Here is a 24,638-nt window from a genome sequence, read left to right as displayed (position 1 = left end):
AACAAAACAAGAAAGGCAAACAAAACAGAAGGGCAAGGCAAATCGTAATCAGGCAGAAGGGTGTCTCAAGAATCTCTCTACAAACTGGCGTACTAGGAACTGAGGATCAACGATCTGAGAAAAAACAAAGCAGAGACTGAAGTTTAAATACATGAGGGAAGATGACAATCTAGGCAGGGCTCAGAAGAAAGGTGGGCTAACACGTAGACAACAGGCGGAAAACATAATAGGGTAATAATCCAATAACAGAGGGGAGACGAAAACGCGGACATGTAATACATACGGCTCCGGATTAGGGAGTTGGCATTTGCATAGATTAGAGACGTAGTGATAGTAAGAGGCAGGTTCGAACACTTCGCTGAAACAAAGCAAGTAATCAGGGATAGCATAGGGAGGCGGAGTTATAGAACAGTGAGGAAAACTAAAAGATTACGTTAGTGAGGTAGTTACGTGATAAATCTAAACTACCCAATTAAAGTGACTGTTAGTTAGTTAGTTAGACAGACAGTAAGTGTATTAATCGGATTAGAACTGTACAATATCTAGATTAGTAGTAGTTAGTAGGAATAATGCTTGACAACATTTCATTACCGAGAGAAGCAGGAAGTAAGAAATGCGAGATTAGAAGGAAAGTTGAAATCCCGGAAACTATTGTAAACACCCGAATAGTGGGACACGCAGACAGGGTCACTCGGGCTCGTAAACATTCCGACGCAGACATAACAGGGGATGACGAATGTGAAACTGTAATGGGAAACAATAACCAGATATAATAATGAAAAATAATTAATTACAAGAATAACAATAATAACAATGATGACAGACTCAGAAACATAACACAAACACTATAGCTAGGCGCTCCTTTTCAATTTGGGCATAACCCCTTTCTGTCTGTGTTAGTGCTCTACTTGCAAATGTCACTGGCTTACCTCCTTGTGTGAGAGCAGCACCAAGCCCTGTCTCTGAGGCGTCGCACTGTACATTTACATTTTAGTCATGTAGGGGTCCTTGCACAGGGCTCCAGATTATGTAGGGTCCTCGCACGGGGCTCCAAATTATGTAGGGTCCTCGCACGGGCTGCAAAATAACGTAGAGATTTTACTCTACGAAACCGGGGCGCCAGTTAATGTTATGTAGCAGTATACCTGCAAAAAGTAATCAGTCATAAAATTACTGTTATCAGAAATATCCAACCACAAATTTAGTATTTTAATAATTAAAATAACCAATATTCATGATTGAACATACCGATAAACTGAAGGTTGGAAGTTCTTCAAAAGACTGCTTTAACTCGGCTCTCATGTCTATGTGATTACAAAACAGACACCAGGGTTTAATAAAATATATTTATTAAACAACGTACAAACACAGAACGGGAAGTTAGTAGGGGAAGTTAGTAGTAGGGTGTGTGTGTGCACGTGCGAGTGCGCATGTCCCTTGGACAAAGGAAAGGTAAATTGGGCGTGTCAGTGAGTATTAGTGTTAGTTGTGAGAAGAGCGACTACTTGTGTAGTTCACTCTATATATGCGCGAAAGACGATGAATCAATTCACGAACATACACGGCTAACAGAATACATTCAAATGATAAGACAAAGCAAATATAAAAACACAGATTCAAAATAACAGTTAAGACTAAGCTAACACTGGCTATGCCTGCAAATGCTTGTTTAGTCTTACTGAGTCCATACGCATTGCTGGATCCAAAAGACGTGCTGTCCTTATAGGAGCCGTGATGGTGCTGTGAATGCGTGTCCTGGAGAGGTGCGCAAAGCTGGGGCGTTCCCGTCTTAGCCGCGCGTTGTTGTCTGGTCCGCTCGGTTGCTGGAAGGATGTTCGTTGGTCCCTTTTCCGGGTGGAAAAGTTTGTTGCTGTTGTTCTTTGGTGAGCTTTGCAGGGGTAAACTGATGTAGCATTCCGCGTACACCAGTTTCCACTCGCTATAGGCCACGAAGTTACCGCGAGGTAACTAAGTGTGTCCGTAGGCCAGGTAGTGCGCTGTGCAGCATTCAGCCTCTGTCCGAGTCTCGGAGCAGATGAGCTGAAGCGAATGGCCAAAAAGGGTACTTCGAGAAGAAGGTGGAAGAGGAGAAGAGAAGAGAAAGAAGCAGAAGAGAGAGACGAGAAATCCCGAGAACGTTTCTTGTTCTTATACGGGAAAGTTTATTGCTCCCGCCATTACGGCTGAACCAAGCTAGACGTCATGCGCGGTGGACGTCGCGGAATTGTCCTGTGGGATTGTGGGAGTTGCGGTTCCTACAGTCATTTGGCAGACGCTTTTTATCCAAAGCGACTGACAAGTGCATAGGTTCTTCCACAAGTTAAAGCATCACATCCATAACTAGTAAAATACACATGAAGTGCTGTTCTAAACTAAAATACAGTCATCGTAAATGCAATTTGTTTTCTTTTTTTGAGTTAGGCAAGAGGGATATCGGAGAGGGGGGGGGGGGGGGAATCAGGAGGGATGACTACGGTACAGTTTGAAAAGGTGTGTTTTTAGTCTGCGTCGAAATAGGGGGAGGGATTCTGCAGTGGTAGGCAAGTCATTCCATCACTGAGGAACCAGAACGGAAAACAGGCGTGAACGTGCAGCTCGACCACCAGGTGCTTGTAGTGAGGGAACCATAAGGCGACCAGAGCTGGCAGACTGGAATGGTCTAGCTGGGGGGTAATTAAGGATTGTATGAAAGGTGGGGCAGTCCCCTTAGCAGCCTGAAATGCCAACACTAGTGCCTTGAAGCGGATGCATATAGCAATAGGAAGGCAGTGGAGGCCAATGAGGAGTGGGGTGACATGAGCCGACCTGGCCTGATCAGGCGGGCTGCAGCATTCTTGACCAGCTGGAGGGGCTTGATGGCACAAGCTGGGAGACCGCCTTGGAGGGAGTTGTAGTAATCCAGGTGGGAAATGACAAGCACCTGGACTAGGAGCTAGGTGGCTTTCTCTGTCAGGAGATGATGGATACGGCGTATATTGTAGAGGAAGAACCTGCTGGTTCTGGCAGTGGAGGATACATGTGGAGTGAGGGTGAGGCTGTTATCAAGAGTCACCCCAAGATTCATGGCCATATGGGAGGAGGATACTACAAAGTCCTCAACAATCAGTGAGAGGTCGATTATCAGAGAGATGTGGAGAAGCTCAGTCTTGGCAAGGTTAAGCTTCAGGTGGTGGGAAGTCATCCATGCAGAGATATCAGCCAAGCAGGCAGAGATCTGTGTGGCGACCTGGGTATTGGGGGGGAAGAAAAGAAAGAGTTGAATGTCATCAGCATAAGAATGGTAAGAAAAGCCATGGGAAGAGATAACAGAACCAAGAGACATGGTGTATAGAGAGAAGAGGAGAGGACCAAGAACTGAGCCCTTGGTGGGGGTCAGAGACTGAGTCACCTGGTAGGAACGACCAGAGACCACAGCAGTGCCAGTGCAGATCCTGTGACACCCATCCCAGTCAGCAATGAGAGCAGAATCTCATGGTTGACTATATTGAAGGCGGCCAACAGGTTGTGGAAGATGAGGACAGAGGAGAGGGATTTGGCTTTAGCAGAGTGGAGTGCCTCAGTGACCGTAAGCAGGGCGGTCTCAGTGGAGTGGCCACTCTTGAAGCCGGACTGGTTGGGATGGTGGAGATTGTTCTGGAGAGGGGGGGGCTAGAAGAGAGCAGGTTGAAAACAGTTTGCAAGGATTAGAGGCAGCTGCGTTAATTTTAGAGTGAAAGAAGGAAGGACCTTTTCCAATTTCTCTCCGCTGCCCACAGTTTGATTCGGACAGCTCATAGACCATCAGAAAGCCACGGACTGGGGGGGAGGCCCGAGCTAATGTTAATGGGACAAAGAGAGTCAAAGGAAGATGAGAGAGAGGACATGAGGGTTGTAGCAGCATCGTTGGGAGACAGTCGAGAGAAAGACTCTGCGGATGGTAGGGAGGAGAGGATTGCAGAAGAGAGGGTGGAGGTAGACAGGTGGCGTAGGTTGCGCCCACAGGTGCCAGTGGATGGTGGGAGAGATAGATGGGTGTTAGAGGAGAGGGGAAGAGAAAAAGAGATGAAGGAGTGGTCAGATATATGGAGTGGTGTTACAGAGAGGTTGGTTGTTGTGCAGCTCATTGTGAAGACCAGGTCAAGAAGGTTGCCTGCTTTGTGGGTGGGAGGGGAAAGTGTGAGGGTAAGGTCAAAAGAAGAAAGGAGGGAGAGAAAGGTAGACTGGAGTTCAGGTTGAAGTCACCCAGGAGGATTAGGGGATAACAGAGGATAACGGAGGATAACTGTAGTGTTAGCTCTTCCTCTGGGTTGTAGTACTTCAGTACTCGTGCTTTCGCTACCATCTCTTTAATTTTGCGGAACGCTTCTTTGTGTGTTTCTGTCCAGTCCCACAAGCCCCCTTTGTGCATTAGCTGTCTCAAGATTTCGCAGTTGTTAGATAGATGGTCGTAGAATTTGGACAGATAATTCATCATACCAAGCAGCCTCTTGACTCCTTTAGCATCAATTGGCCTTTTCTCTGAGTCCGTCAGCAGTGAGCAGATGACACTTCCTCCTCCCTCAGTCTGAACTTGTCTGCATTCAACTTTATGTTCTTCTCTCTGCAGCGTTACATTAATTGACGTAGTTTGTTATTGTGGTCTCTGTGTGCTGCCTCTTTTGTGTTGCCTTCTGCTATGACATATATGCCTGGTAAGCCCTCTAGTGCTTGGTTTAGCTTCCTTTGGAATATTTCAGGAGCTGGGCTGAGTCCCATTGGCATCCTCAGCTATCTAAATCTACCAAAGGGAGTTGCGAAGGTAGTCAGATGGCTTGCAGCTGCACATGCCAGAACCCACTTTTCACATCACACACTGAGAACACCTTTGCCTTGGACAGATCTGGGAGGATGTTGTCAAGGGAGGGGGAAAATGACTTGTTCATTGATCTGGGGTCAATACATATCCTTGTTTTACCATTAGGTTTCTGAACTGTGACTAGGCTGCTTATCCAGTCTGTGCTTTTCTCTACAGGTGCAATGATACCTCTCCTCTGCAGGTCTGCCAACTGTTCCGTCAATGGCTTCATCATAGAAACTGGCACTTTCCATTTGGGTAGCTTTACTGGCTCCACCTTGTTGTCAATCAGCTCCACCTTGTCGTCAATCTCAATTTTGTAGGCTCCTTCCAGGCACCCATCTCCTGTGAATCCTTTTCCGTACTCTTTCAGTATCTGGTCCCCTGTTCACTGACCCTCTGATGGCCTTTTCTCAGTCACAATACTGTCTATGGCACTACTGGGCAATAAAGATTTCTATTTCTCAGCTTAATTCTAGCCTTGCCTAATGGTTTCAGTGTGCTCTTGTTGTACATAACTAGCACTTGGTCAGTCTTTTTGATCTGTGTGTCTGGATTCAGCAGACTCACTGGAACTACATTACAGCTAGCCCCACAGTCTAACTGAAACCTCACAAGTTCTTCACCCATAAGCATGTGTGCAAACAACTGGTCAGTTCTTGTCATTGTCATTTTTGACCACATTCAGAGTCTCTGCTTTTATAGTCTGTAGTAACACTCATGATCTCTTCATATTGGTTACTGTCCTCTTCCATAGTCACACTGCACAGTTTTTCCTTTCCTTCCTGGTTCTGGTTGATTTACATTTTACAGCTAAATGATTGTCTTTTTGACATTGTTTTCCGAACACCAGACACTTCCTTTTATTCCTCTCATGCATTTTTCCAAAGTACATGCATGCAATGGTGTCCTTCTCTCTATACTGTTTTGCAGTGCTTGTCACTACGTGCGCTTCCTCTGCTGCGGTTCTGGCAATAGCTTTGCTATTCTCATGTGATAACTCTGCAGCTCTGCATATCTGCAGACATTTGTCTAAAGTTAATTGTTCTTCTCTGAGGAGTCTCTCTCGCATACTTGAAGTATTGGTACCACACACTATTCTGTCATGGAGTCCAAACTTGCATGTGCTGGCCAACATTCATAACTCTGTGACATACTTATCAATTCTTTCATCACTTTCTTGATTCCTAACAAAGAAACGATAATCGTTCATCAAACTTGGCCATCATGTTATCCAGAGTCCTCTCGACCGCAGGCACATCGCCCATCAGAGTCTCATTAAGTTCCCTACCTCTCTCCCCGATGAGGTAGTAGAAAAGCTTCAACTTCATAGATGCCTGGGTTAGATCAACGATTCCACGATTTGGCCAGATTACGTGAATCCAGGCTAAAAGTAGCTGGTGCTAGCTAGTTGTGCGCTCAAATTTCTATCGCAGTCTCTCTCGGTAAAAGTGGGTGTGTCAAAGTGTCCCTGAGCAAGACTCCTAACACCCAAATGCTCCTGACAAGCAGGTTGGTACCTTGCATGGCAGCCAATCACCATTAGTTTATGAGTGTGTGTAAGAATGGGTGAATGAGAACCATCAATTGTACAGTGCTTTGGATAAAGGCAGCCATTTACCATTTATTCGCTCTTGTGACATCATGCAGTTTTCATGCCCCTCTCCTCTAAACACCACCCCCCACGCAAGAGAGACAAAACTTCAGTCGAAAGAAAAGTTGACTTGATTGAGTGTGAAAAAACATTGTAAGCGCATGACAAACTCAAAATGAAAATCAGATTTTTGAGAGTGAATACAAAATCATTTAAAATAAGGTCAAACACATCATGTTTTCAAACTATCTAATATTTTTTGGTTTACCACGTTATTATTATTAGTTATTATTTTTCAGTTTCAACATCCATTTATTGCCTTTCAACTACATTCTTATTGTTTACAAATATAAAGTCCCTAATCTGGCTCCATACCCTAAAACCATGCGGACCAATTGGAATGAAATAAATTGTATATTTTACTCCTGCCTTTCGCCCAATGTATGGTGGGATAGGTTCCAGCCCCCCTGCGACCCTGTTCAGGACAAGCGGGTTAAGATAATGGATGGATGGAAGTCTGTAGTCTCCGATTCACACTCCGGAGCTGAAGGTGGCGGTAATGCAGTATAGGGTTGTATATAAACCGCCGTAAAACAACAAAAGGAAAAAGAAGGTCACGCAAAAAAAATAAATAAATAAATAAATATGGCTGCCTGTGCATGGAGCGTGAGCACGGCGATGTGCTCCTTGAGAGCATCTAAGGGAAAACATAATCGTAAGGCAGTTTTTATTTTCTAAATATGCTGCTGTAATTTCCTAGTTAGAATATGTTTTGCCTTTCGATTGTGTACAAGTTCCTTTTCAAGGTTATCGCTTGATGAAGAAATGTGCTCCACTGTGGTTTTCTGGTGGTGAGCTAGCTCTAGTTGGTTTAACCTTAAATGCACATAGAACATGTATTAACGTTTGTCTTCTTCCCCTCAGGCTTCCTATCGAAATCCCTACTGCGACTTGCATCAGGAGCGGATAGTGGCCAGACACCTAAATTCAAGCCTCCTATGAAACCTGTCATTCTCGAAAAGAGTGACACCGAGATACCGGTCCGCAGGTAACGTTGCCCTAAAATTTTGCCTCGCGTTCTGCATGCAAGCGGAATTAATGTTATGTTCCTGTGTTCTGTGTGTTAGTGTATCATTGTTTAGTATTATTTATTCTTGTAATTTATTATTTTTCATATTTCATGTCTGGTTCTGTTTCTTTTTCATTAGTCTTTGCACTCGTCCTCCTCTGTTATGTCTGCGTCTGAATGTTTTCCCCTGTCTGCGTGCCCCACTATTCGGGTGGTTACGGTAGTTTTCGGAGTTCAACATTTTTTCTAAACTCGCGATTCTTACTTCCTGCTTTTTCTTGATAGTTAAATGTTGTAAAGCACTATTCTTACTAACCACTACTAATCTAGGTTTTGTACAGTACTAATCCGATTAATACACTTACTGTCTGTCTAACTAACTAACAATCACTTTTATTGGGTAGTTTAGAAATATTCACGTTACTAACTCACTAACGCATCTCTTAGCATTTCTGCGCTGTTCTATAACTCCGCCTTCCTATGCTATCCCTTATTACTCATTTGTTTCAGCGAAGTGTTCGCACCTGTCTCTTAACTATCACTACGTCTTCAATCTATGCATTGTCTACTCTCTAGTCCAGAGCCGTTTGTTTTACATGTGCGTCTTTGTGAATCCAGTCCGCGTTTTTGTTTTCCCCCTCGTTATTGTCCCATTACCCTTTCATGTGTCTCACCTGATGTTTATTTGTTAGACCGCCCTCACTCCCAAGCCCTGCCTAGTTTGTCTCATTCCCCTGTGTATTTATACCTGTCCTTTTCAGTTGCACGTTGCTAGTTCGTCTTGTCCTGTTTCTGTTCCCGAGCCCTTGTTTCCTTCCCCAAGTTCTAGCCTCCTTGTTTCCTTGCCCTTGCCCTTGCCCTTGCCCTTGCCCTTGCCCTTGCCCTTGCCCTTGCCCTTGCCCTTGCCCTTGCCTTTGCCCTTGCCTTTGAGTCCTTGCCCTTGGTTATCTGCTTATCTGGTTTTCCTGTTTTGACCCCTGCCTGCTTCCCTGGACTATTCTTTGTGTTTTGTGGAATTCTGTACCTCTGCCTGTTTGGACTGACCCCCTGGATTTTGACCTTGGCTTGTTTTGTGACTACGCTCTGTCTGCCCCATCACCTGTGAGTAAACTTGCCATTTTCCACACCCCTGTGTCTGCTTCTGCCGTAACAGAACGAACTAGCGAAGCCTGGAACCAGCGGACTCCTCCCTCCCCTTGGATATAGTCTGCCCGGGGACTGCCCGTCTGCGGGTTCCGAGCCCCGTCTGCCCGGGGACTGCCCGTCTGCGGGTTCCGAGCCCCGTCTGCCCGGGGACTGCCCGTCTGCGGGTTCCGAGCCCCGTCTGCCCGAGGACTGCCCGTCTGCGGGTTCCGAGCCCCGTCTGCCCGGGGACTGCCCGTCTGCGGGTTCCGAGCCCCGTCTGCCCGGGGACTGCCCGTCTGCGGGTTCCGAGCCCCGTCTGCCCGGGGACTGCCCGTCTGCGGGTTCCGAGCCCCGTCTGCCCGGGGACTGCCCGTCTGCGGGTTCCCGAGCCCCGTCTGCCCGGGGACTGCCCGTCTGCGGGTTCCCGAGCCCCGTCTGCCCGGGGACTGCCCGTCTGCGGGTTCCGAGACCCGTCTGCCCGAGGACTGCCCGTCTGCGGGTTCCGAGCCCCGTCTGCCCGAGGACTGCCCGTCTGCGGGTTCCGAGCCCCGTCTGCCCGGGGACTGCCCGTCTGCGGGTTCCGAGACCCGTCTGCCCGAGGACTGCCTGTCTGCGGGTTCCGAGACCCGTCTGCCCGAGGACTGCCCGTCTGCGGGTTCCGAGACCCGTCTGCCCGAGGACTGCCCGTCTGCGGGTTCCGAGACCGTCTGCCCGAGGACTGCCCGTCTGCGGGTTCCGAGACCCGTCTGCCCGAGGACTGCCCGTCTGCGGGTTCCGAGACCCGTCTGCCCGAGGACTGCCCGTCTGCGGGTTCCGAGACCCGTCTGCCCGTCTGCGGGTTCCGAGACCCGTCTGCCCGAGGACTGCCCGTCTGCGGGTTCCGAGACCCGTCTGCCCGAGGACTGCCCGTCTGCGGGTTCCGAGCCCCGTCTGCCCGAGGACTGCCCGTCTGCGGGTTCCGAGCCCCGTCTGCCCGGAGACTGCCCGTCTGCGGGTTCCGAGCCCCGTCTGCCCGGAGACTGCCCATCTGCGGGTTCCGAGCCCCATCTGCCTGGAGAAGCCCCGTCTCGGGCCCCCAAGCTGCTTCCGCTCCAGGACCTTCGTCTGGCCCCTGCGCCATGTCTGGCCCAGTTCCAGGCTCGGGCCTCGGCCCATGCGCTGACTTGGGCTCCAGACCCCTCCAGGTCAAGAAGTAAGAGACCCCGGGCCCGTGCCCGCCTGAGACCCTGGGCCCTTGTCCGTCTGAGACCCCTTGTTCCCTCTGAGAACCCCGTTGCCTTCCTAGATCCCCGTTTCTGTTCGAGACCCTGTTTTTCCGTCCGAGACCCAAGCTCCCTTCCGAGACCCCCGTTTCCGTCCGAGACCCCTGTTTCCGTCCAAGACCCTACCCAGTTCCCCTCAGTGCTGCCCTCATTCCCATTCCTTTGTGCTCTGTTTTTCTCTTGTTCCTCCCACCCTCCCTGCTCCTCCTCCCCATGGGTATCTGATGAAACGCCAAGAGGCGTTTCTTAGGAGGGGGGGTACTGTTATGTTCCTGTGTTCTGTGTGTTAGTGTATCATTGTTTAGTATTATTTATTCTTGTAATTTATTATTTTTCATATTTCATGTCTGGTTCTGTTTATTTTTCATTAGTCTTTGCAATCGTCCTCCCCTGTTATGTCTGCGTCTGAATGTTTTCCAGTCGAGTCACTCCCCTGTCTGCGTGCTCCACTATTCGGGTGGTTACGGTAGTTTTCAGGGTTCAACATTTTTTCTAAACTCGCGATTCTTACTTCCTGCTTTTTCTTTATAGTTAAATGTTGTAAAGCATTATTCTTACTAACCACTACTAATCTAGGTTTTGTACAGTACTAATCCGATTAATACACTTACTGTCTGTCTAACTAACTAACAATCACTTTTATTGGGTAGTTTAGAAACATTCACGTTACTAACTCACTAACGCATCTCTTAGCATTTCTGCGCTGTTCTATAACTCCGCCTTCCTATGCTATCCATTATTACTCATTTGTTTCAGCGAAGTGTTCGCACCTGTCTTAACTATCACTACGTCTTCAATCTATGCATTGTCTACTCTCTAGTCCAGAGCTGTTTGTTTTACATGTGTGTCTTTGTGAATCCAGTCCGCGTTTTTGTTTTCCCCCTCGTTATTGTCCCATTACCCTTTCATGTGTCTCACCTGATGTTTATTTGTTAGACCGCCCTCACTCCCATGCCCCGCCTCGTTTGTCTCATTCCCCTGTGTATTTATACCTGTCCTTTTCAGTTGCACGTTGCTAGTTCGTCTTGTCCTGTTTCTGTTCCCGAGCCCTTGTTTCCTTCCCCAAGTTCTAGCCTCCTTGTTTCCTTGCCCTTGCCCTTGAGTCCTTGCCCTTGGTTATCTGCTTATCTGGTTTTCTTGTTTTGACCCCTGCCTGCTTCCCTGGACTATTCTTTGTGTTTTGTGGAATTCTGTACCTCTGCCTGTTTGGACTGACCTGTTTGGATTTTGACCTTGGCTTGTTTTGTGACTACGCTCTGTCTGCCCCATCACCTGTGAGTAAACTTGCCATTTTCCACAACCCTGTGTCTGCTTCTGGTTCCTCTGTCCTCCCCGCCGTAACAATTAATCTCTATTACCGTCGGAGCACTTTCGACACGAAGTATTGGTCGAGAACGTGGTATTTCTCGATATAATTGTGCCGTCGTGTTAGAACCTTTGTACGCTTGCGGGTCAGGCACTCGGAGAAAAGAGCTGCTTGGAGTACGCAGTAAACGCCATAATTAATTGGACAGTGACACGTTTTTTGTTATTTTGGTTCTGTAGTCTACACTGCACTTTGTGTTTGAAGGATATATGCGTTGAATGAACTGTCAGCTTTAATTTGAGGCAATTTTAATCCATATCAGATGAAGCGTTCAAAAATTATAGAACCCCCCCCCAACGACTGCTTGAAGTCTGCGATGCATAGACATCACCAGATGCGGTGTACAGTGTCTATAGAAAGTCATCCTACCCTGTGAAAATCTTGTGAAATACCTGGTTTGGTTAAGTGATCGGTCCCTTAGAGTTTACCTTTATAAACTTGCTCCGGTGCAACCAATCAATTTCCAGATCAAACACCAGGCTAATTGCTATTTGCTTCAGATAGTGCATGTTACTGCAAAAACCTGTATCCCCTGCTAGACAGCTGAAGTTGGGCAGGCCGTTCACCTTCCAACACAACAACGATCCTAAACATACCGCATACCACCAAAAGAAGAATGCAGTGGCTTAAGGATAGGAAGGTGAATGTTCTTGAGTGGCCATCCGATTAAAATCTGGATGGACTAGAAGAATGCAGTCCATTGCCACTCATGAATTGAATGCAGATGCTCTTATCCAGAGCGACATACAGTTGATTAGACTAAGCAGGAGACAATCCTCCCCTGGAGCAATGCGAACCACCGACTTTGCGGGTCCCTTTCAGACCCTGTCTTTCAGGCTGTATGACAAATACAGTAACTATTTCAAAGGGGTATGATGATTTTTTTGTAGGCACTGTATCTTCCCTGGAGATGCTCTGCTAGGTCTGTACTTCAGCCATCTTCAGTTCCTGCTTGTTTCAGGGACTTTTTGCCTTCAGTCTCCTCTTCAGCGTGTAAACCGCATGTTCAATTGGCCAGTCAAGGATTTTCTACTTTTTGGCCATCAAAAGCCCCTCCATTGCACCAGTTGCATTTGTCTTGATGCATGATGAAGTGCCGTCCAATAAGGAGGCATTTGGTTTTATCTGAGCAGAAAAAAATATTTCTGGATTGCTCATTGTTCCACTTCTGTCTACTGTCACATTATCACTGAACACTAGTGAATCCGTTCCACTGGCAACCATACAGGTCCAAGCCATAACGCCCCCTCCACCATGTTTTTACAGATGAGGTGGTATGCTTTGGATGGTGGACATTTCCTTTTTTTCCATCACTGCTACATGTTAACCTTTGTCTTATCTGTCCCCAAGACTTTGTTCCAGAACTCTTGGGTCTAATAAATACCTAATAAAGTGCTTACTGAGTGTGAGATATATATATTCACACACACACATATGCATACATACATACATACAGGTGCATCTAAAATGAGAATATCATGGAAAAGTTCATTATTGTCAAGAGGAAGATGAGAGACACCAGACCCAACAATACAGACGAGCTGAAGGCTGCAATCAGCAACCTGGGCTTCCATAACACCTCAGCATGGCCACAGGCCTCCATGCCACGCCACATTGATGCAGTAATTTGTGCAGAAGGAGCCCTGACCAAGTATTGTGTGCATAAATGCACATACTTTTCAGAAGGTCGACATTTTTGTATTATAAATCCTTTTTTTGATTGGGCTTATGTAATATTCTAATATTTTGAGATACTGGATTCTTTTTTCTTTTTTTTTCATGAGCTGTAACCCAGAATCATCAAGATTAAAACAAAAAAAGGCTTGAAATATTTTACTTTGTGTAATTAATCTGGAATATATGATTCACTTTTTTAATTAAAATTTAATTAACTTTTTAAATAAAATTATGATGTAAAACTTTAGAACTTTTCCATGATATTCATTGCATTATATTAATTACATTAATGGCATTTGGCAGACGCTCTTATCCAGAGCGCGACGTACAACAAAGTGCATACCCATAACCAGGGATAAGTGCACTGAAAGACCCGAGAGGGAAGTACAATTTCAACTGCTACCTGCACAACAAAGATGAGGACCAGGGCCTATTTGAATTATTATTATTATTAGTATTGTTAATATTATTTTTTAAACAAACAAACAAACAAAGCAAAAGTATGACCAAACCCCTTAACTAGCCAAACACTGCTTACCTAGCCAAACTAAAAATACTGATACACAAAATAGTAAATCACAGAAAGACAACAATTAAGGTTCACAGGGAGGTAGGGAGGGACGGGGAGAGGTGCTGCTTGAAGAGGTGCGTCTTCAGTTTGCGCTTGAAGGTGGGAAGCGATTCTACAGTTCTGACCTCAATGGGGAGTTCGCTCCACCACTGTGGAGCCAGAACAGACAGTAGTTGTGAGTGTGAGGTGGAAGTTCGGAGAGGGGGAGGTGCCAAGCGGCCTGTGGAGGCTGAACTAAGAGGTCTGGCAGGGGTGTAGGGTTTGATGATTTTTTTGTAGGTAAGCTGGGGAAGACCCCTTAACTGCTTGGAAGGTTAGCACCAATGTTTTGAATTTGATGCGAGCCATAACAGGCAGCCAGTGGAGGGAAGTAAGCAGGGGGGTGACATGAGAGTATTTGGGAAGGTTGATGACCAGACGAGCTGCTGCATTCTGGATAAGTTGGAGGGGTCTGATGGCGGATGCTGGGCGGCCAGCCAAGAGGGAATTGCAGTAGTCCAGGCGGGACATAACCACCGCTTGGAACCAGGAGCTGGGTCGAGTAGGGGGTCAGAAAGTGGCGGATTCTCCGTATGTTGTATAGGAAGAACCTGCATGACCGGATCACCGCCTCAATGTTCTCGGAGAGGGACAGTCTGCTGTCCATCACCACGCCGAGGTTCCTTGCACTGGGTGATGGCATTAGTGTGGTATCCCCTTGGCAAATGGAGTGATTCAGATGGGGAGAGGTAATGGCAGGAATGAATATCATTTCAGTCTTGCCTGGGTTGAGCTTTAGATGGTGGTTGTCCATCCAGCTCTTGTCCATCCAGCTCTGGATGTCACTGGATGTCACGTATATTCAAATTTTTGAGATACACTGTATACACATATTGCATACTCATGTATTTGTGCACTCATGTTCTTATATGTTTAGTTTACAAGCACTAGGACACTAGATCCCATCATTCTTTCCTAAAAATGCCATTAATCTTCCCATTCACCCCTCTATTCTTGAACCCTTTTGACTTCAGGCATAATTCTGGTATCTTCTGAAATTACTCTAAATATACAGAAGCTGAGACACAGTGAAAATTGAATCTTTTTTTCTCTCACTGAAAGGATTTTCTGTTTTTGATTGGATACTGATTATTGTAGCTGTGGCTGGTGCGCTTAGAAACACAATGGAGCCAAGTCACAACCCCTTTCAAATTTCAGCATTCTGCATTGTTTTTTCTTTCTTATGTGTAGGCAAAAAGGACATTTGTCTCCAAAAGGACACATGGAGCCTAAGTGATATTCTGGGTCTTATGAGGTGTAAAATATTGCATTTTGCTTACTTCCTTATCCTGAAAAAATGTGTTTGCACTTCCCCCACCTGTCACCCTCCTTCCACCTCTCTGTCCCAACTTTCTTCTCCTTGCAGCTATCCTCAGACAGCCACAGGTCAAGAAGATCAAACAAAATACGTACAATAATCACAATAATACCATCTTGTAATATATTCTAATATGCAGTTGTGCTTGTAATCAATGTGTGTGTATAAAAAGTCAGTGAGTTTCTGTTCTGTTGTGTCATTATGATTTAAAAAGAGCAAACACAATTGTTTGATAATAAATGGCTTCACCCAACCACTAACCATGAGTGAAAGAAAAGTTTTTGTATTATCATTCATATTCTCTGAAAAATGGCCAAAAAAATCACAATTTGCCAGGGTATGTAAACTTATGACCACACAACTGTATTCATTGAGGTCCGTTGATTGAAGTTTGTCAAATACCCAACCCGCATTAAGTCAAACACATTCTGTAATTTCACATGCTATTTATTATTCAAAAACAGGCTGGCACCTTTTAAGCATACTGTGTAATAATAAAATACTTACGGAGTGTATTTAGATGTACACCGATATAAAATTGGGTCAAATCACTGAAAATGCCCTCTATTGTGTTTTCACAGCCAAAGGAAATTACAATTCTTAACTCCAACCCTCTGGCATCTGGGAATCCTCACCCATTTTGCAGTATTCTATTTTGAGGCTTTATAACTCCAGAGATGAACATCACAGAGACTTGATAAATGGCTTAAATGAACACTGCAAAATGGGTGAGGATTGCCAGATCTTGAGGGTTGGAGTTAAGAATGCATTGTAATTTCATCCAGACAACTTTTCACAAATTTTGTGCTAGATTGGGACATCAAAAGAAAGAGACCGTTGCCACGAGATAGTTAAGAAAAAACAACTTTATGGTTAACAGTTTTATAATTTATTCTTAACCTCATCTTCCCCTGTTGTGTGCTGCCATCCATGGCCACATTAGCTAGCACAGCACACACCACTGCAATGTCAAATATAATGAACAAACATAATGAAATGTTAGAACAGGAACAAATTACATTAAAAAAAGATAAAACACCTTGGTACACACACCTAAATATCTAATCATTGACATGGTACTTCAACACCATGAGTGGAATATTTTCTTGCGTGCCCTGGGATGACATTACTCTGTATTCTTTTCACAACAGTTGCTATGTATAATCAATTCAGTTACAAGCTATGTTTTGAAACAGCTGGTCGACCAGCTACCAGCTTAGATGAGTTTTCAGCACTAACCATACTGGTTATGGATCTGGGCTGCGTTTCCCAAAACCTTAACTCTACGTCGTTCGTAAGTTATACCTTAAGCTCTACCTTAACGTTTCAGCAAGTTTACCGAAACGTTCTTAGCTAAGTATACCATCTGTAAGTGGTACTTTCGTAAGGTTGGTCTAAACCACTCTTAGCTATACCTTTGTGATGTTGTCAGCTCACTAGTGGCCACCACTGTTACGACTGCAATCCTCTGAAATCAGCAGTTGTTCCTAGTTACATCTCAATCTGTTAAGAAATATGTACACTAATAATTCTATACTTGAAGCTGGCTAATAATGTCACTAAAAAATCACATTAATGGGAGTGCTTTCATGCAAAGAATAAAATTGTCTTATGATGGATGCATTTTGCACTTTATTGAACATGTAGCTTAATTGCCTTTTAAATTATATTCATAAACAGACAATGTCCCACTCTCTCTGTGGGCTGGAGTGATGTTATGTTTAACCATAGTTCTTTCTTTGTTTTGTTGGATACCGTAGTCCTAAAACTGGAAAATGTTTCTTTATTTAGCGCCACCTTCTTCAAGAATATCTCCATTTCGTTTACTGTGACACTGTGGGGCTGCTTCTTTCTTCGTTTCAGTACAATAAAAAAATGGAAAAGACCTTGAGAACCCTGTCAGTTAGTACTGTGTAACTCCTCCTCGGGCATCTATAACAGCTTGTGAAAGTTTCCTGTAGCCAGCTAAGCTTTCACTTTGTATGTGCAAAAAGTAAAGGGGTCTGGATACTTTCTGAAGCCACTGTATATTTTGGCTGTAATTATCATGGTTTGCATGTTTATATTATTGTTATAATATAAACATTGTTGTAATATAATTGTTTTATGAGATTTGTTTCTGTCTTCCTCCATCTTCCAAACTGGAATAGGTGGGAGTTGATTTTAAGGAGGCGCTACGAATAAACTTATGGTCTTGTTTTTGGGCATTCTCTTATGTATTGTTGCTGGAAGTTTGTTATTTTAATTTATTCCTTGGGTTCTAGCCTATAGAAATAAACAATGACAATGATGTTAATTATTCTCATACTTAGGTGGGAGCCTATATTTATCTCCCTTTACCCAAACAGCTGCAGAAATTACAATGGATATTACAATTTTTCTTTTGGTAAGATCATTCTTTCGAACATAATTTCTTTCCCACATGTTATCTCCAGTGTTATTTTTTTTCCCGCTAGAAGTTGCTTGAATGGAAATACAGCTCTGAAGGTAAAATGTGCATGTATATTTTGTCCAAACTGTTTCGAAATTTCCTTAAGTCAATGAAAACCTGGTTTCTGTTTCTGTTGGAGCGTGTTCAACGCAAGCAATGCTGATGTTGCACTGTCATACAATCTTTCATCATTGTGAAGAGTGTCTGACCAGCAAGCGTATGTAGAAATGTGTTAACCCGCCAGCGCAATTATATGAAGAAATGCCATATTTTTTACGAATAATACATTTTATGATATTAGCTTCTCATTTATAGCTCAGTGTGTGTTTATATCTTTGGACCCATTATTCCCATAATGCTACATTAAAGATTACATTATTTTATGAAAATACATTTCTTAAATCCGACTTTCATTTTACCCTAAGATTCGTGAGCCCCGAATTCATCCCTCCTCGGCAAAGAACAAATCCACTGAAATTTGCTCTTGAAAGGAAAGACATGCTTAAAAGGCGGACAATGCTGAAAATTCCAGAATTTTATGTTGGTCCGATTTTTCCAGTCAACATATGACAGGATAGATTTGTCTTGGAATTTTACAATGAATCAGTGATTCTCAAACTTGGTCCTTGGGGGTCCCCTGTGTATCCTGTTTTTTGTTCAAACCTTTGCAAGTTGCAATCCCATAAGCAGTGAATTTTTCTTAATTAGGCACTTTTAATGTTTTTTTTTGTTGCTCTCTATTTCAGAAATAGCTATGCATGCCTGGAAGACGAAACATCCCAGTCCATATTGTGCTATATTGCAAACAATTGCATCAAAATAGCATCAAAATGACTGAGGTGCAGGGCTTGATGCAAACCTTTTGACTAGAGGTTTTCAGCATGCAGCCACATGCAAACAGCTTCAAAGTGTTTGTTTTGTGACCCTTCATGACAGTAGAGAGGGCAGATTCGGATTGCAGCACCAAACACAGGAAACAAGCATGGGTTGGGGGGTTGTCTGGTGAAAATACTCAGTGGTGTGTGACTATGGAATACAGCAAGCAAAGTGCGACATGCAACGATTTGTGTTTACGCAGCAAGGATATGCAAAGACCCCAAGCTGAGTCTAGCAGATTGTTTACCAACACTAGCCGAGTTTGCCTTCTCCCACTTAAGAAAGTAGAATTAAAGTAGGTAGGAGTTCAATACTGGGTGTATCCTGCCATCGTGGCTAGTTAGATTGAATGAGTTACTCTCCATTGCAGAATTCTATCCGCATTTATCTGGTGCGGGTGTTAATTCCCTGCTGAGGTAAATGACCGTATGGACACCTGACCACTAAACATTTGGTACATAAAGAAGAATTCAAAGACACAGCATAACAATCCAAACCTGTATTGTGTGAATAAGATTAAAAAAGATACAAAAGATCCTAAAGGCATGTTCCACAACCTTAATTGAACAGAAGGATACACAGGGGTCTGCCAGCATTTTGAGAACCACTGCTTTAAACAAAGTGCATTGCATAATCCTATGTTTAATAATGTTAAACGTGAGATTGTTGTTCTCATAGGAAGCATTTTAGCTGTGACCATGTCGGACCCACACGCCAGTGAAAAAACAAACCGCTTTGTGGGTATTTGTATCCAGAGATCAGGCAATGGCCTAGGAGCCACTTTCATCCTCATTATTGATGGGCAAGGTAACATAATGCAATTTTCTTCACAGATAATCTTGCATGAGCAAATTTAGATGTTTTGGCATTGTCAGGTTCAAGGAAAAGTAATTTCAGGAGGCCGAATCTGTTGTGTTGCTTTACCTCAGATAATCTTTGAGCATTTTCTCTCTCAAATTTCCTGCATGCAAGTTCCGTATATAGCAATGTTCTCTGTGTAGCCGTCCCAATTGTCGTGTTTCTGCTCCAAGTGTGGAGATCTGCTATGAACTGTACAACCCCCGCATACAGCAGGTGGAGGTACTGAAGATGGAGAAGAGGCTGGATGATAATCTCTTGTACCTCCGAGATGCACTGCCTGAGTATAGCACCGTGGACGTTAACATGAAGCCTGTTCCCTCCTCCATTAGCGGGGAAGTGCATCTCAATGCAGTGAGCATTCTTTTACTCCCTTATTTTTATCTTTATTTTGCCTTTATTTAACCAGGAATGCCCGATTGAGATCAAAATCTGCTTTGCAAGGGGGACCTGACACATTCTGCAGCTGGAACACGAAGTTACCCAACAAGACAGCCGGTCAAATTATAAACTAGGGATGTGAGAAATCATACCACTTTGTAAATGGTTAACTGTCACCACTACTGCTTATGAGTATCTTATTTATCAAAAAATAAATAAAAGAGATAAAAGTACTGATAAAAACTTTATTTTTGGCCGTCTTAAATATGTCCATTTAAATGTCAATATTGTAAGTCAGATAACAGCCTAATTGCCAAATTAAAGATTTACATTTACATTGACAGCATGCTCACAGATCTGTAGTTAAATGCTGTGTAGGCTACAGTCTCCTCAAAGTATTGGAACAGCAAGGCCAATTCCTTTGTTTTTGCAATACACTGAATACATTTGAGATTGAGATAAAAAGATGAACACGACACAAGATTTCTGAATTTCAGCTTTTGGTATTCACACCTATATGTGTTGAGACCATACAATTCTTAGGTGAGCAAAAGTATTAGAACAGAGAGTATTTAAGTAATTTCAAGTAAATAATGCTTAATATGTGGTAGCATATCCCTTGCTTGCAGTAACTGCATGAAGCCTGTGACCCATTGTCATCCTCAAACTGTCGCATTCTTCTTTTATCATGCTTTTCAAAGGTTTTCCTGGAGCCTCTTTCAGTTCTTGTTTGTTTCTGGGGTTTTTACTCTCCTCTGCAGGAGGTGAAATGCATGATCAGGGATGCACACGGACATTGGTTCCTTCTCCTCAGAGAATGGAAAAGCATCACCAAAAAAGCATCAACAGTTTGGTGATGTGAATGGGTCGCAGACTTGATTAATATATTGGTACGTACTGGTGTTCATTATCATGTCTATTTTAGCAGATGTTCCAGGACCTTTAGAATTTTTCATATTTAAAACAAATAAAGACTGGCCATATTTAAAAATGCATTGCATTTAATCCTACATCAGTTTCACCCTTCTTCCCTCCATTGGAATTACATGGTACTGCATTTGGCGAAATTTATGGAGGAATGGATCCCATGCATTTTGAAATATGGTGGTTGGTTTTTTAAATATGAAAAGTTCTACAGGTCCTGGAGCACCTGTTAAGATGTGTTAAGACGTGATCATGAACACCTGTACGTACCGAGATATTTAAAGGTACAATAGGTCATTTCGGACTCCTAATGGTGAAGAGAGGAATTGCAGCAACAAACACCCTCAAACCGCAACATGCACTGTTTTGGATAGTTGGCAGTGACAAACACGACAGAGCCTGCCGTCTACGTAGTGTTCCAGTAAGAAAATGTTCGCCTAACAGGTGACTTTATGAAATGTTGACTTAAGTGTGCTGCACAACACTATTTATATGTTATGTTTTGCCTTTTTTCACTTTAGCTAACCCAACTATATTATGAGCAAGCAACTTGGAACCAAGTTTCGGGCTTGGGGCTATGGAACTAGCTGGTTATATAACTAAGATATGATAGTGTACCACAAACGATGCAACTGCAACTTATAGTTTGAGACAAATAAAGGTTTAGCTAAACATGCATGATTCAACACGTAAAGAGATAAAAGGAACATGTAGCTGCCCAAATTGCGTCCCTCTCCCCAGCAACGCATTCCAGCTCCTCCTGGGGGATCCCGAGGCGTTCCCAGGCCAGGAGAGATATATAATCTCTCCAGCGGGTTCTGGGTCTACCTTGGGGTCTCCGCCCAGTTGGACGAGCCCGGAAAACCTCCAAAGGAAGGCGCCCAGGAGGCATCCTGATCTGATGCCCGAACCACATCAATTGGCTCCTTTCGACTCGAAGGAGCAGCGGCTCTACTCCGAGCTCCCTCTCTAAGGCTGAGCCCAGCCACCCTATGGAGGAAGCTAATTTCGGCCGCTTGTATATGTGATCTCGTTCTTTCAGTCACTACCCAAAGCTCGTGGCCATAGGTGAGGTTTGGGACGTAGATCGACCGGTAAATCGAGAGCTTCGCCTTCCGGCTCAGCTCCCTCTTCACCACGACGGTCCGGTGCAACGCCCGCATTACTGCTGACGCTGCACCGATCCGCCTGTCGATCTCACGCTCCCTTCTACCCTCACTCGTGAACAAGACCCCGAGATACTTGAACTCCTTCACTTGGGGCAATGACTCGTTCGGACCGGTGACAAGGGGCAACCTTGGCGGAGTCCCACACCCACTGGAAACGTGCTTGACTTTGTGCCGAGGATGTGGACAGAGCTCTCACTTTGGTTATACAGGGACCGGACGGCTAGTAGCTACGGTACCCCATACTCCCGCAGTACCCCCCACAGGGTATCATCAGACCTGCGGCTGTATGTCTTGGACACTCGGGTGAAGAGAGGAGCAGAGCTGTCAACTGATCACCACCTGGTGGTGAGTTGGATCAAGGGGCCGGGGACGCTGCTGGACTTCTTGCACGTCCCGGGGGAGGCTGGGGACATGGAGTCCGAGTGGGCCATATTCAAAGCCTCCATTGCAGAGGCGGCAAGCAGGAGCTGTGGCCAGAAAGTCATCGGTGCCTGTCGGGGCGGCAACCCAAGAGGGAGGCTGTCAAACTGAAGAAGGAGGCCTTTCGGACCTGAAGCAGCAGCAGGTACCGGGTGGCCAGAAGGGCTGCGACTTCGGCAGTCGCTGAAGCAAAAACCCGGGTATGGGAGGAGTTTGGGGAGGCTATGGAGAAGGACTTTGGCCTCGAGGATGTTCTGGCAAACCATCTGACGACTCAGAAAGGGAAAGCAGGGCTTGTCTCAGGCTGTTTTCAGCAGGGGAGGAGAACTGCTGACCTGGACTGGCGATGTTGTCGGGCGGTAGAAAGAGCACTTTGAGGAGCTCCTGAACCCGAACAACACGTCCTCTGTGGAAGAGGCAGAGCCCGAAGACTCGGGGCAATCTGCACCTATATCCCTGGCGGAAGTTAAACAAGCTAACTATGGATAATTTGCTTGCAGATCAAGTCTCATCCCGAAAAGCAATCATTACAAGGGTAGAACGGCAATGCGAAACATTAGCCACAACCACAAAATGTAATCTCCAAACAATAAAGCATGTTGCAACAGGCACCTGGACTGGCTTAACCACGGACACACTGCACAATATATAGCCAATCATCTCACAACAGCCACTGATGCATGGGGTTTGCAAAGAAATATGATGGCATATATTCACGATAATGCCAATAATATGGTTTCAGCAAATGCTTTGTTGGAGTGGAGAGTTTGCCATGTTTCACAGACACCTTCCAGCCTGCTACTAATGAAGGATTTAAGGCCGCTAGAATGAGTCGTCTGGTGGGAGCTTGCAGCAGATTAGTAAACCACCATCATAGCGGCTACTAATTCACTGAAAGGAAACTGCAATTTTTATTTTATTTTTTTAAACCATTGCATGTCATTTGGCTGATGCTTCTATCCAAAGCAACTTACAGTTGATTTAGACTAAGCAGGAGACAATCCTCTGCTGGAGCAATGCAGGATTAAGGGCCTTGCTCAAGGGCCCAAGGGCTGTGTGGATCTTATTGTGGGCCATCTCTGCTACCCTGTCTGACAGGAATGTGGCTAAATTAAGGGAGGCTAGGAGCTAACTGATGACAACTGGCAGGCCATGGAAGACATACTGCCTGTGCCGCGTAGACTTAAAGGAAAACACCAATACCAATTTTTGGAAATATACCTTTTTTCCAACTTAACCAGACTGAGACGAGATGTTCGATTTCATTTTCATTTTTGTGCATTCACTGGCTCAATTTCCATGTTTGCGAAACATGTTAGCTTAGCATATACCCTGCATTGCTCCAGGGGAGGATTGTCTCCTGCTTAGTCTAAATTAAATAAGTGTTTTTAAAGTGTTTATAGAAAGTTTATACAATTTAAAGCATTTTTAATCTTTAAAAAACTGGTTTAGGTAGGTGGTTTTAATCTTGTGACTGATCGGTGTATTCTTGGACCAAGCTACGTAATACTTTTCTGGATGCTTCAAGTTGCATGTGATCCACCATAGTGCTGGTTGAACTATGAAAATTTCACTTTTCTTTTGGACTTTAGGGTATATTTTTAACTATAGAATAAGTTGTGGTATTCAACCCATAAAAATGGGTGCAGAATTATTACTGACGTAGTACATTTTTGTGTGTGTTCTTTTTGTCAGCTGAAAGTAAGGATGAAGCCAAAGCCGTGGTCCAAGTGCTGGGAGAGGCCCAAATACAACGTCCAGGGCATCCGCTTTGACCTGTGCCTCTCTCCAGAGAAGATGGAAGAGGCCCAAAAATGGGCTCAACCCTGGCTAGAGTATGACATGCTCAAAGAGTATGTCATACTCTAGGACATGGAGGACATCCACTGGCGGGAGGTGCAGGAGGAGACACGCAAGTGAGCTTGTCTCTAATGTGCAGTGCGAGGTCATGGCAACGTTTTTTTGTCATCTATGCTGGGCTCAATAGGGATTGGATTCTCTTTGATGTTTCCTCAGCAATCAGAAAATACTGGGTTTGAGACCCTACATATCTTAACCAGAAGCTAAGGACTTGTGCGTCTCTTATGATGTACCCATCAAAACAGTTTTCCCTTTTGACAGCAGGTAGCTGAAAGTTTAGAAATAGAGCCAAATACTTGTGGCCCAAGAGACATTTTACATGTCAATCAATAATGTTTGTATTTTGATGATTGTACTCTGATCACATTTGGGGTCTGAAAATCGGCATTTCCTAATTCATCGGTTAAAATAATAAGTGGGGTTAGCACAGAGTGAAGTATGTGTGTATGTATGTATGTCATATGTGTTCCAAAAGTAAACTAGTCCTGTAAGAAAATGGAGCTGCTTGGATCCATTTTGATACCAATATATGGATACATCACAACCCTAACCATGTTTTATTATCCCTGGTTTCAGAAAGGCTGCAGTTCTGCCCTGTTTCAAGGAATAGTCCAACATTCTTGGGGGCTTTTATATAATTTCCAAGCTGCTTTAGTTGAAATACTTCGAAGTGTATTTTCTTGCTTCAGATCACATGCCCCAATGCCCCAGTACCTGCCATTAAAAGGTGAATAGGTTCTCAGAAAATGCCTTCCTCGCACACTACTGCCTGGGCCAATGGAAAATGTATGCTAAAATTGAAGTAACATTTTCAAGTATTGCATGTGCCAAGCACTCGGATTTGGAAAGTACATAGAGTTAAGGTACAGCTTAAAATGTACACCT

The 24,638-nt window shown here is 44.4% G+C and overlaps 1 pseudogene; it reads left to right on the top strand.

Annotated features, from left to right (window-relative positions):
* The first annotated feature begins 6,908 nt into the window (after positions 1-6,908).
* LOC133128847 (large ribosomal subunit protein bL19m-like) lies at positions 6,909-23,813 on the top strand (annotated as a pseudogene).
* The last annotated feature ends 825 nt before the right edge of the window (positions 23,814-24,638 follow it).

Source organism: Conger conger, chromosome 5 (genome assembly GCF_963514075.1).
Source record: "Conger conger chromosome 5, fConCon1.1, whole genome shotgun sequence".
Taxonomy (NCBI): Eukaryota; Metazoa; Chordata; class Actinopteri; order Anguilliformes; family Congridae; genus Conger; species Conger conger.
Note: the sequence above shows the minus strand (reverse complement) of the source record. Positions and strands in the feature narration are given on the sequence as shown.